We start from the raw sequence: 15,381 nt of genomic DNA, 5'->3' as shown, positions 1-15,381 counted from the left end.
TGGACCAGTGGTGTAAGGACACTTAAGGGGACCCCTCTGCAAAGTACCTGTAGGCCCTCCACCCCTGGGACCAAGTCAGGGGCCTGACACCTGTGCACAGTGTAGTGTGCTGAGGGGACCCCTGGAGCTCGAGCACCCTCTGCATCATGGGGGCCTTTGTTACGCCCTGCCCTGGTCAAAAAGAGCAACAAAAGGCAACTACGAGAAAAACACAAATTCTACCAGTTGGGTTTTATGTTAGATTACGATAGCATAAAAAATATTGCCCAGGCATACTAGAGCTCACTTGCGATTCTTTGGACACCCATCGAGTAGCAGGATGAGGGCAGGAGGAGAACTGGAATTCAACTGGAAGGTGGTGTGTTTGCTTGAATATCTACACATACAGACTGTACAATGCATCACATATTTCAGTGAAGTCCAACAAAACGCCAACAACAGACTGGTGGGAATGTGTCAGGGTGGAAGCCACATTGTACAATTTTGAGGATGTTTTATATCCTAAACAGGCTTTTCGGTTTATACCGTTTCAGACGTTGCCTCGGTACGTGATATAGGTCTGTAACTAAAACCGTTTTTCCTGGATTTTTTTTTATAATGAGCATAGTTCCATGAAGGATCTGTTCCATCTGGTTTTAATTAAGCGCTGTGTTTTGATTTATAATACCCGAGGCAGACGTCAGCCTCTGTAGGCGATTTACACATTTGTATTTCTCTGACTGCCTTCTCTGTCTCCCACAGGATTAGGAGTCTAGTAAAGAATTGTGTAACTGTCTGACAACATTATTAAGTGCATCTAGTAAGAAATTAATCAACTGCTGATGTTTCACTCCCTCCAAATCATGTAGTGTGTTGAAATATTTAAAGAATGCCTTGCTAATTGTGTTTTTTGTCAATGGTTACTGAGATCGCTTGGATTTTTGTGTGACTAATGTTGTGTTCCTACAGTTTAACGTCATTATGATTTAGGATGTGAAAATCATAGCCTTGCTTACAAGCCCCAGAATTTTTAACCTCAAATTACACAAGTGGAAATGGAAACCCTTGGTGAAGTGTTTGGAACGCTTGGATGACACAGCAAAAGCTAATAGCACATCCATACTTATGAAGATCCGCGTATAGATCAGGGATGTCCAATGTAGTTCAAGGAGTGTCAGATCCAAGCCAAATTGTAATCATTGCCCATGATTATTCAATATGTTCCATTTAGATATAGCGCATAACACGAGTAGAGAGGCATGGCCTAATCTGGGGTGCATATACAACTGAAATTCTCATTTAATGGTAATTCCTGCTGGCTGAGTGAGGAGTGTGGGAAAATTCTAGCACAATAGTTCCTATATAAATAGAGTAAGGGGGCCTTATAAAGGGAAATCCACCATCTTCAAAAGTATCTTTTGAATCACCTTCTGGTAGAAATGCTCAGCATTACACTTACAGGGCGTTTCAAGTATAAAGAGTAGGGCCTCAAAGCCACTGTGGCAGTGGAGGCCTTACCACCTCTGGCTCAGAGGTTTTGGCCCGCCCATGTTGATTTCCCTATTTTATCAAGGGAGGATTATTGTAGAAATTGTTCCCGTTGACATGCTGGGAGTATCCTAAGTGAAAATGTTAGCCCGGTCACATCATGGTGGCTTAGTCGGCATTTAATTTTAAAAAAAAGAACTCCCAAAGTGAGAATGTGCTTCATAAAAAAGGAATCTCCCTGATGCACTCGGTGTAATGCTTGGGCGATATTTTTGTAATTTTTCTGATAAGTATAAATCGCCAGGCAGGAAACATACAAACACAATTAAAAGAAGCACATTTATGATGTAGTACGAGAATGTTGTGGAAAAAATATTAAACCACAAAAAAGTGTAGTTTTTGATTTAACTCCACTGATTTCAAAGTAAGTAGATGTGGAATAATAATAACTGTATCATTACTTGTATCTTGGCAGTCAATATTTTAGCTGCATTATTTTTGTAGCATGAAGTTTACGTTCATGATATTCTTTAAAAAAAAACACGTTTAATAAAGTGATATCCATTAGTGAAGATGAGGGCAAATTGCTCAATGGTGATAGTGTGTGCTCATTACAGCACATACATAGAGAACCCATGTTGCAGACTCTTCTGTCTGGAGGTGAAAAGCAAATAGCAGAGAGAGCAAAACATTTGAGGACTCAAAGCTGGTAGAATTCATTCTTGATCTTGATCTTACACTAAAGTTGCTTTTGTTGCATGCACGTCAACAGACGCTTTATCATTATTTGTCATGCTGCATTTTGCCTCCTGGTGAAGAGTGGATAAAATGCATGGATTATATTTTGATGACTCGGATGACTAGACACCCTAGTACGGTCAGGGTCACGTGTTAATTTAATATGTTACCTACTACTCCTTATCATATTTGTTCACATTTAATTTGATGTTCAGCTCAGGCAAAATGTGAGTCGTTGATGTGGGTGCCTGCCCAGAGGTTGCTGTAACACCTCGACAGTGGGGGATGGTGAAGGTACCACCTCGGGCTCTGGTGATGTTATTCGTGGGTGTGACTGTAATATGCGGTGGTCAACTGTAAAACCAATAAAGAGATTTAATAAAATAGACACAATATACCCATCATAGTTTTCTCTTCTATGTTTATTCGTGCAGGCTAGTGTGATCAATTTATGCATGCTGAGGTGATCCCATAGCTTGCAAGACCAATATACTTTGCACTGTGTTGTTTTGGTATGTAGATGTCAGGCCAATCGGCATGTCATGTGCTTTAATGATTGCCTGTAGTCGTTTTTAGTGGAGTATTATTGCCACAGTACTCATTAAAAAGAATACAGTTGTCTCAATAAATCCCTGGCACCGCAGCCACCTGGTGCATGATTTCTCTAGGACATAATTATTATTATCATATGATAAAGTTATTGTGTTGGTGACATCTGTGATTAGATCAACTTTGCACATCTTTTTGTGTTATCAGGTTAGCGTTTAGATAGATACGAAGGCTAATAATCAGCATAGATATCTCTATGTAGGAGCAATCTGTCATGTGTTTGGCACTAGTGATACCATGCATAGCTGAGTAAACCATTTTTCTGATTAAACTCACAAATCCAAATGTTCCAAGGGAATAGTCCTGCAAAAACTGAAGATGTTTGCCAGTGGCATAATGTAAAGATGCATTTCAGGTTTCACAATTTAAAAACAAAACAAAGTGATATATTTAACCCAGCTATGCAAGTGAAATTATGCTTTTGTCTGAGACAGAGAGAGAGAGAAGCGTGTACTCTTTGTTGACCAGTTTAAAAGCAATTAACTTGTGAACTCTCCTGATAATGCGACCTCTCAGGTGGTTCCGACATGGAAAGAGGCGAGAGCATGTTTTGCGTCCCTTCACAATAACCCATGGCTGGAATAACAACTGCAAACCAACCATCTTAATTGGAGTGTCAAGATTAATCAGTTTTCTCGTGTCTGTTTAATATCTTTGACAGCTCACTTCTTGACTTTATTCCAGTTCACTTTACCCTATTACGCCCAAGTAGACAAAGACAAATCTGTAGTTATAAATACTATATATTGTCTAATGTCTGATTAATCATGGACCAAGCACTGTCAGAAAACAGATGTACACAAGTTCGTTGATGATTACTGGCTCAAATGCAGACCTTCTATAATTAGCAGGAAGCTCATCATTAAAAAAATAATTTGTAACACACCATGCTGCTGATGAAAAGCTAGTTTGATGAATACAAGCCAAGGTGAAGATACCGTGTGATTTTGATTTTTTTCTCAATAAGTAATCTAGTATCAAACATGTCTGTGTCACCCCTTGGAAACTAGTACTAATTTTTTCAACCTCGAAGAATGGAAATCACAGTGGATCCACCGAGATTTACACCTGTGAAAAGGCTCAAACCTATTTTGTCAATGCTTCACAACCTTTGTGTCTTTCCCCTGATGTGGTTTTTCAGAGACGGTCATATTGGGGGAAACCTGTTCAATATGGCTGAAGCAAACTTAAAATACCACAGACAATCGCCTACCTCTGTTTGGATACTCTCTCTCTTGGGCACTGGTCGATTAAGCATGCACCATGAAGAGACTAGGGGCTTGATTCACAAATAGTACTTTGTCACATGTAAATATGCACTACAGCAGTATTACCCATGTACTACAAAGAGAAATTCACAAACCTATGACCGAAGACCTCCAACTCCTCTCCTATCTTTTAAGTGCAGAGATCTCTGCTGCAATGGTGGAGATCTGTGCAAACATGGGAAGAGAGGGAAAGAATTAAATATAAGTGAGAGGTTCCAGAGGTACATGGTAATAAAAATACACACACACACAAAAAAGAGCCAGACAACAGCACTTCATAAAATACACTTCTAAAGTTACTGCAGCCCAAAAGATCAAAAACAGTCCTAAATTAACTCAGCCCATCCTTGGAGGAAATGGAGCTCCACATATGGCCAGCCAGTGGTAGTGCACCACCTTAAACACAGAAAACAACAGAGGCTCATAATTAAGATAGTGTAGGAGTCAATGCTAAATTCATGAAATTATATATTTTTAAAAATGTAATGATAATCTCAGTTTAAAAAAAACATTTTACACTTTTTTTTAAATGTAAACAAGATATCTAAGCATTAAAAGTAAAAATGTTAGGGAGGGCAAGCATATCTGATTACATTTAAGTTATTTTATTATTTAGTAAACATTTAATTTGATGGATTAAAGCATTTGCAATATACTTTTATACATTTTCCAGGTTACTAATAAATATGTTAAACTAAGTTATATTATACACAAAAATATATAAAAAAATATATATAAATATGATAACATTTCCCTATGCTTTCCCATGGAGAGGCCTCCACACTAGTGACAAAGAGCTTGTCCAACAGCTAAAATATTACTAGTAGTGCATTACACTCATCAATTCTGTTGTAAAATACTCCACCCCCCTCAAATGAATGGTTAAAGACACGTACTTCTACACCAAGGTTAATAACTCTGCTCAGAAATGGTGAATAGCAAAAAAGTGAAGAATCATGCCTAAGTGAAGGACTAAATACACACAAGTAAATATATACATGCATGTTTAATTTTGTCAATCAGGCTCTAAAATGGGCCAATAAACTATTGTGAATGCCGGACAAAGAGCAAAATGATGTTGGTTCTTGGTTGATGAACATGATTGCATAAGGAGTCTAAATTACACATCAACGGTATATTGCAACTTTCATGTTCTTTTGCCATCCAAAGCACCTCAACAAACATGGTTCAATGTTTCTCCACTTGGACAATCTGATAGCTGTTTGACATATCATTCACCTTCAGAGCACTAGGTCCAATTGAACAAAGTGGCTTCGTTGTTTTTAAATTACTTTTGCCTACAGCATCACAAATCAGCCCAGGCTGACTATTTTTTAGTGATTGAAAATTCGGTAGGAGAATGGCATTCCAGGCATTTCCTCATCTTCTGTTGATTTCTCTAGAATGTGGTCATGAAACAATGTTCAAACACTCTCAAAAACTCCTTGGATGGAAGATTTTGGGTTGATCCGAAGAATCCCTGGCACTATGGACAAATGGTGCAAGTGTCCATACACAGTTCTGGGTTCCTCATAAAACCAAGGGCCTTATTTATACTTTTTGGTGCAAAACTGCACTAAGGCAGTTTTGCCCCAAAATGTTTTGCACCGGCTTGCACCATTTTTTAGCACCAGCTGGGCACCATATTTATGGAATGGTGCAAGCCGGTGCAAAGGGTAGGCTAGCTTAAAAAAAAATGACGTTAGGCAGTTTTGAGTCAAAATAAATAATTCTCACCAGATTAACATCATTTTTTGACGCTAAGGGGCATATTTATACTCTGTTTGCACTGAATTAGCGTCATTTTTTTTAACTCTAATTCAGTGCAAAACTAACTCCATATTTATACTTTGGTGCTAGACCCGTCTAGCACCAAATTTATGGAGTTAAAGTCATTTTTTGGAAGTGGAAACCTACCTTGCCTTAATGAGATGCAAGGTAGGCGTTCCCGTGCAAAAAAATGACTCTATGGCCTTAACACCATATTTATACTCCCATGTAAAAATGGTGCAAGGGAGGGAGGAGGGGTCAAAAAATGGGGCAAAGCTTGCTTTGCCCCATTTTTTAAGACCTGGGTCAGGGCAGGTGTTAGGGGACCTGTGGCCCTATTTCCATGGTGGAACACCATGGAATAAGCCCAGAGATGCCCTCCCTAGGCCCTAGGGGCACCCCCACCCACACTAGAGGGACTGCGAGGATGGGGGACCCCATCCCAGGTGAGTACAGGTAAGTGCATTTTATTTTTGAAAGTGCCATAGGGGGCCCTGAAATGGGCCCCCATACATGGCACCGGGTGCAATGGCCATGCCCAGGGGAACCCTGTCCTCTGTGCTGGCCACTGGGGTGGTGTGCATGACTCCTGCCTTTTCTAAGGCAGGAGTCATGTGGCATGGTAGGTTTAGCACCATAAAATGACGCTAATCTGGTTAGAGTCATTTTTTTTTACTCTAACCTGCCTAAAGCCATTGTTTGGTGCTAAACCCTCTTCTTTCATACTGCCAGCCCCACCCGACTAAAGTCATTTTTTTAAACTCTAGCCTACCCTTTGCACCGGCTTGCACCATTCCATAAATATGGTGCCCGGCTGGTGCACAGAAATGGTGCAAGCCGGTGCTAAACTTTTTGGTGCAAAACTGAGTTAGTGCAGTTTTGCAGCAAAAAGTATAAATAAGGGCCAATATTTAGTAAGTTTACGCCACTTTTGTGTCATAAAATGACGTTAATGCAGTGCAAAAAAAGTTTAAATCAGGGCCTTGGTGCTAGATGGGTCTAGCACCAAAGTATAAATATGGAGTTAGTTTTGCACCGAATTAGAGTTAAAAAAAATGACACTAATTTGGTGCAAACAGAGTATAAATATGCCGCAGAGTATAAATATGCCCCTAAATATGGCGTAAAGGCCATAGAGTCATTTTTTGCACGGGAACGCCTACCTTGCATCTCATTAAGGCAAAGTAGGTCTCCACTTTCAAAAAATGACTTTAACTCCATAAATTTGGTGCTAGAGGGGTCTAGCACCAAAGTATAAATATGGAGTTAGTTTTGCACCGAATTAGAGTAAAATAAAATGACACTAATTCGGTGCAAACCGAGTATAAATATGCCCCCAAATCTTTCAAGTTAGCATGGTCAGCTTGGACCAGAATACCTAACATGTTTCATAAATGCTACCCTTGTGCTGAATGTTTTGCGTTCAGTGGTGGTCCAAAGCAAGTCTTAGTAGTCAGTTGATGGTTTTCACTCTGCTATATTATCAGAACATGTCTGCAATGACTGTGAGTATGCAAGGGAATATCTGCTTTTTATCTTTTTTGTGAGATATGTCTTACAAAATCCCAAGTACCCATATACACCACTTTCTGGACTGACACATTTGTACTATTCAATATCTTTCCCACAAGGAACTGTCAGCCAAACCTACATGGTTTGTGCCTTGTCACATTTAGAATTGTCACTGATATTAGGGATCAGAACAACTTTCTGTATTGGTGGTTTGTATTTTGGTTTCAAGGAGACCACAATTGAATTCGCTAGGTAGGGAGTAATTGTAGCATTGTATCATAGGTGTAGATCATGGCAAACTGTGTGTTGTGAATTGTCTCCAATATCATGATGGTAAAACTGCAGATTGTGTGAAAACATCACCCTCTCTCATTGTTTTCCCATAGTTTGTCTTGCTGGATAAAATGTATCTTGTAGCTTCCAGTGAGAAATGCTTTTACCTCTGGGATGCACTCAGCTCATGGGTATGAGTGTAGGCTGTACCATGGCTAGGGTGGAGGACAATTCTGCATGGGCTAATTGGTCAGGAGACTCTCCCTTCCATAATGTTTATTAGAAACTTCCTTGATTGTTGACTGTTGTAAATATATTTTAAGTTAGCAAATTAGGGGACACCAAACTTTCTATGAAATGATAACATCCTTAAGTAGGCAGGGTTGGTAATTTCTGATTTCATTCAAGACATGGGGCCAGTATTATCTCTCCTCTGCTTCTTCATTGAACTCCCAATTCTATTTCTGGGTTTCCCTTTCAAGCTCTACTGCCACTATTTGCACAAACTGATAATAAGCACCATTTTGCCTGTTTAATTGGTCATTCTGTGTCTCATATTACACATCCCTTAATAATGATCACTTATAAAGAGGGCTTGTGGATCAAAAGGCAGTGTGTTGTTGGGCAGGTGAGCTTCCACCCACTCATTGTTCAACTTCATTTGGCATGCTGAGAAGTGTAGTTTTTGACTTAACTTGGCTGCTATGCACAATAAAACAACACTATGGCCGCATTATGAGTTTGGCAGGGAGCAGAGGCCGCCTGCCAAACTCATACTGCCATCAGGCCGCACATTGCCATCCCTATTGGGTGTTCACCGCAGTGCCGGTGGTCGGAACCAACGTTAGGGCACCACGTAGCTGCAGAGTTTGGAATATTTTAGTTAACTTTCTCTTTGCTCGTATCTAACATTACTGGCTGACTTATTTCTTCATTTAGGGAGCTCTGTTGTTCTACTCGTTTGTTCGTTTGGTGTCTCTGACAAGACAAACTTATTCTTGTCTATCTTTAGTGTCATGTTTACTACTGCCCCTTTTTTCCAGGATTATCAGGGTTGTTTCATTATTACATTCTTGATGCTTTGAAGTTGATGTATTGCTGACATTATAAGACATTTGGAGGACAGTTGAATCCATCTTTACATCGTTCTGATGAGGCGCTTTTGTGGTATTTCTGGTAGGTTTAGTGGTGTTTGCTTGGTTTGTGATTGCTCACTTAGTTGTGTGTTCATACCATTAGCTCACTCGGTTGTTGTTCATTTTTAACATGATGTGCCACCATGTCTGTGTGTTTTGTACGTACTACTTTGGGCTATAAGTTTGGCATATATGCACTGCATGTTTTTTGTTTCCCTCACAGGGTTTCGATAAGCACATTGTTCTTTTCTCTTTCGTTACGTTCACACGAAGGAGACCCCTTTGTGTTTTGGTTTTCTTTTTAAGTTCAAGTGTATACCTGCATGGTCCTACATGACGTTAATTGGTACTCATGTTAGACAACAGTGTTGACAATATGATATGCAATTTTGCTTTATATGTATTTGTTTTACAGCCTTGAAAAAGTCTTTTTGACAAAACACGTGCCGGCTGTATTTTCATTTGAAGGATGTCTTGCGCACATGGAACACTTGTGGTCTACACCGGAGATGCACAATTTAACCAATGAATACAAAATATTTTTCTTGATGAAGTTTACTGCGTTGAGATATGATTCTTGTCTGCTACACAAAGGACTGACTTATGGACTTTTCAGTGGTGTGCCGTGATAATTGATGTTATTTATACAATTTAGTTTACACAGTGTTTTTTGGTATGTACAGAGCCTATTTTGTGATTCAGTAATCTATTTACCGAATCGCAAAAAGGGTGTGCGAGTTGTAATTAGGAAGGGGAGTTCCCTTCCTAATTGCGAGCTGCAGTCCAATTTATGATTGTTTTGTGACCTCAAATGCGGTCACAAAACAATTGCAGTTAGCACTAATCTCCAATTGGTGCTAACCCATTGGTGCTAACCCATTCTCAGAAAGGAAGGGGTCCCATTGGACCCCTTCCCTGTTGTGAATGCTTGCGAAAACGACCACTGCCTCTTTTCAAAATGCATTCTGTTTTCCTTTAAGGAAAACTGGCTGCATTAAAAAAAAAAATACTGCTTTATTTAAAAGCAGACACAGACATGGTGGTCTGCTGACCCCAGTAGGCCACCATACCTGTGAGTGCAGCCATTCCCAATGGGGTCGCAAATTGCGAACATTCATGAGGTAGGTCATTTGCGACCACATTGCGAATCGCAAACAGTGTCATTGACACTGTTGTACATCCAGTTTTGCAACTCGCAAATTGCGAGTCGCAAAACCAGATCTTCGTACATGTGGGCCTAGGTTCCTCCCCAATATATTCACAGGACTGGAATCGCAAACACCAAACTGCTGATTTTCTTCAAATATACCTATTTTTACAGGAACCTCTTTTGAGACTGGGTTTGAAACTTGTCTGTTTGTAACACCAACAACTTGGGTCTTCTTTCCAGAGAGGGGTAGGTTTGGGGCTTCCGCTGTTCTTACAGCGGAACCGTTAGCTCTTGTGTCAATAAGGAATGAACCTTGGTGTCCATTAACTTCACCTTCTACAAATGGTCACACCCTGGTCTACTTCTAAGACTGAGCAAGCACGCAATCTACCTCCTCTCTCAGGCACTGTCATTGTGACGTGCCTGAATCTAAGCCTCAGCATCAAACATAGGCAATTGCTGAATCACGCTTTCATTTTGCATTTGCACTACATTTCAATTTACTCGGGGCAATTGGGCAAACTACAGAAGAAACTCCAACGAATCCAGAACGCCGCCGCACGCCTCATCCTGGACGTCCCAAGCCACCACCACATCTCCGGACACCTGAAAAAGCTTCACTGGCTCCCAGTCAGCAAGAGGATCACGTTCAGACTCCTCACCCACGCACACAAAGCCCTTCACAACCAAGGACCCAAACTCATCAACCACCGCGTCTCCTTCTACGTACCCACCCGCACCCTGCGATCGACCGGACAAGCCCTGGCAGCCGTCCCCCGCATCCGCAAAGCCACCGCCGGAGGCAAATCTTTTTCTTACCTCGCAGCGAAGACCAGGAACTCTCTCCCCAGCCATCTCCGCTCAACACAGGACCACCTCTCCTTCAGAAGGCAGCTCAAGACCTGGCTGTACGAGCAATAACCCCTTCCCCCCCAGCGCCTTGAGACCCTTCCGGGTGAGGAGCGCGCTTTATAAATGCCAATGATTGATTGATTGATTGATTGATTGATTCAGTCTTTTGGTACCTACATTCTGCTGAGCCAGAGATGCTTGTGGAATTGGTATAATTTGAACTTGATTCTGAATTGGTATTTGCCTGTGCTGTGCAGGAACATTTTGCATTTGCATCTAGTTTCCTCCCTGCAGTTGTCTATTGTTTATTCTGTATGTATTGAGCCTACACTCAGGCTTCCAATACCCCCAACTTGTTACAAAAATGACATGGAGTCATTTTCTTTAGCATTGCCACATCCATTCCTATACTTGGATCAACTGGAGCTCCTCGACCTCTGCTCTGTGAAACAACCAAAGCTCCTTAAAAACCTTGTATTCCTGCTTGAAATCCAACTCTTTCAGTACCACCTTAAACAGCAATGCCTTGTACAATGCCGCCATTGATTCGGAAAACCCCTCTGTGCCAACTTTATCTGAGGCACCATGAACTTTTCTTTAAGTTTTCTCTGTTTCAACTCCTGCTCATTACTGCAATACTTTGCATATTTCAGGATCTCATCTAAAGACTTTGGCCCTCATTACAACCATGGCGGTAAATCCCGCTTACCGCCGTGCAGAAGACCGGCAACACACTGCTGCGGGGCCGAATTCTGCTAAAGCTATTACGACCCACAGCTCGGAATCTGCCAAAATCCAGACACCCACGCAAGTCCGCCACACCAAAGGTCCGTGATAAACTGGCGATAACAAAACCGACACCGCCACGCCAACAGGAATACGCCCACACTATCATGATCCACGAATCCACGTGGCGGTCTTTCAAACGCGTTATTCCATTGGCGGGACACACCGCCGCGCTTAAAATACACACACATTTACAAAACATAACCACATGGACAAATCAAAATACACACACCTGATACACATACACACACCACTCCCACACACGCAATCCATTATAAAACACACACCTACATCACCCACAAACCCTTAAGACCAGAATTGTGATAGAAGGCCAGAGAGAGACACCACCAGAAACGACACTAGCATCCACAGGCACACAACATCATCACTCACACAACATCCACGCACCTCAGACAACACACACAGCACATCCCCTAACACATTACAACCGACACCACCTCACACATCACCCACACCACATCATGGCACCTCAACGACACCCCAGGTTCTCTGAGAAGGAGCTCAGGGCCATGGTGGAGGAAATCATCTGGGTAGAGCCACAGCTATTCGGATCACAGGTGCAGCACACCTCCATTGCTAGGAAGATGGAGCTATGGCGCAGAATCGTCGACAGGGTCAACGCAGTGGGACAGCACCCCAGAACACGGGATGACATCAGGAAGAGGTGGAACGACTTACGGGGGAAGGTGTGTTCCGTGGTCTCCAGACACCAGATTGCAGTACAGAGGACTGGTGGTGGACCCCCACCTCCTCCCCCACAACTAACAACATGGGAGGAGCAAGTCTTGGCAATACTGCATCCTGAGGGCCTCGCAGGAGTAGTAGGAGGAATGGACTCTGGTAAGGCAGCTCTTAACTATAATATCCCCCACCCTACCTGCATGCCATCACATACCACCACCTTCACCCCCATCACTCCAACACCTCACATATGTCCCCCTATTACAACCCACACATCCCAACACCAAGCCCTGCAATGACACCAATCACCAAAGCATGTTCACAACAGATACCCACACAGACCCCAAGCCAAATATCACTCAAGGACCTAGGCAAGAATGCAAGCACTGGAGTACAGGGTCACTCTCCCATTGCACACAATGGCACACACAGATGCAATAATCATGCCTTTACACCCCTGCAGGACCCCTACCCAACGTCACCGGACAGGAGGTTCCAGACATGTCCAGTCCCCCCACAGAAGAGGCCCACAGTGATGACTGCAGCTCTGCATAACTGGATCAAGATGACCAGCCCGACCCATCTGAGACCTCAGGACAGTCGGCTCCCCTGACACTGTCACAAGCCACCAAAGAGCCTCCCCCCTCAGGAAACACCAGCACAGCACCCACCCAGCAGGCCCATCCCTCTGTCCCCAGGACACGTCAAGCAGCAGTGTGTCCACCACTACAGGGAACCCAGGCAAACCCACCACCCCAAGAAAATCAGGGATCTGGGGACAGTGGCAGTGGGCACATGGTTCGGGGACAAAGGAACAGAAAAACAGGGGAACTGGGAGGACTGCTGTGCGACATGGGGAGGACAGGCCCAGGGAACCCACTCTCCACGAGGCCCTCTCCAACATCATGGGAGCATACCATCATTCCCAGGAGACGATGGCAAAGGTACTGGCCAACTTTCAGGACATCCAGCGGCTGCAGGAGGAACACTATCTGGGGATCAGGGAGGAACTCAAGACCATCAACACCACCTTGGTCACCATTGTCGGGGTGCTGCAGGACCTTGTCAGCACCAGGAGGGACACTGTGGCACAACAAGGGGCCCCTGACACTAGCCTGGATGATGAACAGCCCACCACCTCCGCCGTCACTAGTGGACAGGAGGCACAGCCACAGGACCACAACACCAGCACCCCACCCCCTGCAGATGGAGAGCCACCCCACAAATGGTCCCTGAGATCCAGGAACAAGACAGAGAACATGGCCAAGACCCCCCCAGGAAATGAAACCCCCCTGAATGTCATCCTTCTGTCCCACTTTGTGACCCTGTCCATCCTTTAACTGCCCTTGCTCCACTTCCTATGCCCCTTTGGACAATGCACCTGTGAAACAAATAGACTGGACTCCGCCATAGACATTCCTCCACCATCACCCCTGACCATTTTACAACCCCCTCCACTTTTTTGCACAAAAATAAACACACATCAATCACAAAACAATCTGGAGTCAGTCTGTGCTTTCACAAATGTGTAATTGCAATAACTATGGAGTATAGCAATGTCAAATTAAATGTCAACATACCGATATAACACAGCTCTAGTCCATGAGGAAATATAGCAGAGGTCACAAAGTGGGACCCAGATCTGTTAAATGGAAAGGCAAAGTGACAAGTCAGGGTCCATACACTGGGTGAAAATGACAGACTTATGATAGGTCAAACAATAGTATGAGATGTGGGAAGCAGTGATATCTTCTTACCTGTGTCTCACTGAAAGTATTGCTGGATAACGTTGTTTCTGTTGTCGATATCCTCTTCTTCTGCCTCCTCTTCTTCACTGTCCACAGGCTCCACAGCTGCCACAGGACCTCCAGCTGGACCATCCTCCTGCAGAGAAGGCATTTGTCATCGCAAAGCCAGGTTGTGCAGCATACAGCAGGCCACCATGATCTGGCACACCTTCTTTGGTGAGTAGTAGAGAGAACCACCTGTCATATGGAGGCACTGGAACCTGGCCTTCAGGAGGCCGAAGGTTCTTTCTATAATCCTCCTAGTTCGCCCATGTGCCTCATTGTAGCGTTCCTCTGCCCTTGTCCTGGGATTTCAAACTGGGGTCAGTAGCCATGACAAGTTTGGGTAACCAGAGTCACCTGAAAATATTGAGGGACAACTGTTAGACACACACTAACCCGTAGGGACAGCCCCAGACCCAGACAACTATTCACAGGGTATAGGGTCCTTGTCCTCACCTATTAGCCACACACAGTGCCTCTGGAGTTGCCCCATCACATAACGGATGCTGCTATTCCTCAGAATGTAAGCGTCATGCACTGCGCCCTGGAAACTTGGCATTCACATGGGTGATGTACTGGTCAGCCAAACACACCATCTTCACATTCATCGAATGGTAGCTCTTCCGGTTTCTGTACACCTGTTCACTCCTGCGGGGGGTACCAAGGCCACATGTGTCCCATCAATGGCACCTATGATGTTGGGGATATGTCCCAGGGCATAGAAGTCACCTTTCACTGTAGGCAAATCCTCCACCTGAGGGAAAACGATGTAGCTGCGCTTGTGTTTCAGCAGGGCAGACAACACTCTGAACAACACGTTAGAGAACATTGGCTGATGCAATGGCCACTGTGGTTTGAAAAGACCCACTTGCCAGGAAATGGAGTACTGACAGGACCTGCACTAGAGAGGGGATCCCTGTGGGATGGAGGATAGCTGATATCTGGTCTGGCTCCAACTGGGCACACAGTTCATGGATTGTTGCACGATCAATTCTGTAGGTGACTATTACATGTCTCTCTTCCTTTGTCAACAGGTCCACCAGAGGTCTGTACACCGGAGTATGCCGCCATCTCATCACCTGCCCCAGCGGACGTGCCCTATGGATGAGAACAGCGAGCAGAGAGTCAGCCAACACTGAGGTATTACAAAATGTCATTTGCACACATTTATTAATCCGCAATGTGCCTGTTACTGTGTGTATGCAAGGCCTAGATAGGTGTGACGCAGTTATTATTAATGCCATGTGGCACCATGAAATGGTGGGTGCCTGACCTGTAAGGTGGGACAATGGGATATGAGGTAACTGCGCTGGTGTTCAACTCCGTCG

General features: G+C 43.6%; 1 protein-coding gene across 7 annotated transcripts in view; it reads right to left on the bottom strand.

Annotated features, from left to right (window-relative positions):
• Positions 1–15,381, bottom strand: part of DLGAP1 (DLG associated protein 1) — a 2,415,981-nt gene that overhangs the window by 1,962,436 nt on the left and 438,164 nt on the right. For 6 of the 7 annotated variants that reach the window (XM_069219941.1, XM_069219948.1, XM_069219940.1 and 3 more), the window contains one exon: positions 4,178–4,247. The exons of the other annotated variant lie outside the window; for it this stretch is intronic. The gene's annotated coding sequence lies outside the window, so the exon portion shown is untranslated. The remainder of the gene's footprint in view (positions 1–4,177; positions 4,248–15,381) is intronic. 7 annotated transcript variants of the gene reach the window in all.

This window comes from Pleurodeles waltl, chromosome 2_2 (assembly GCF_031143425.1).
Source record: "Pleurodeles waltl isolate 20211129_DDA chromosome 2_2, aPleWal1.hap1.20221129, whole genome shotgun sequence".
Lineage (NCBI taxonomy): Eukaryota > Metazoa > Chordata > Amphibia > Caudata > Salamandridae > Pleurodeles > Pleurodeles waltl.
Note: the sequence above shows the minus strand (reverse complement) of the source record. Positions and strands in the feature narration are given on the sequence as shown.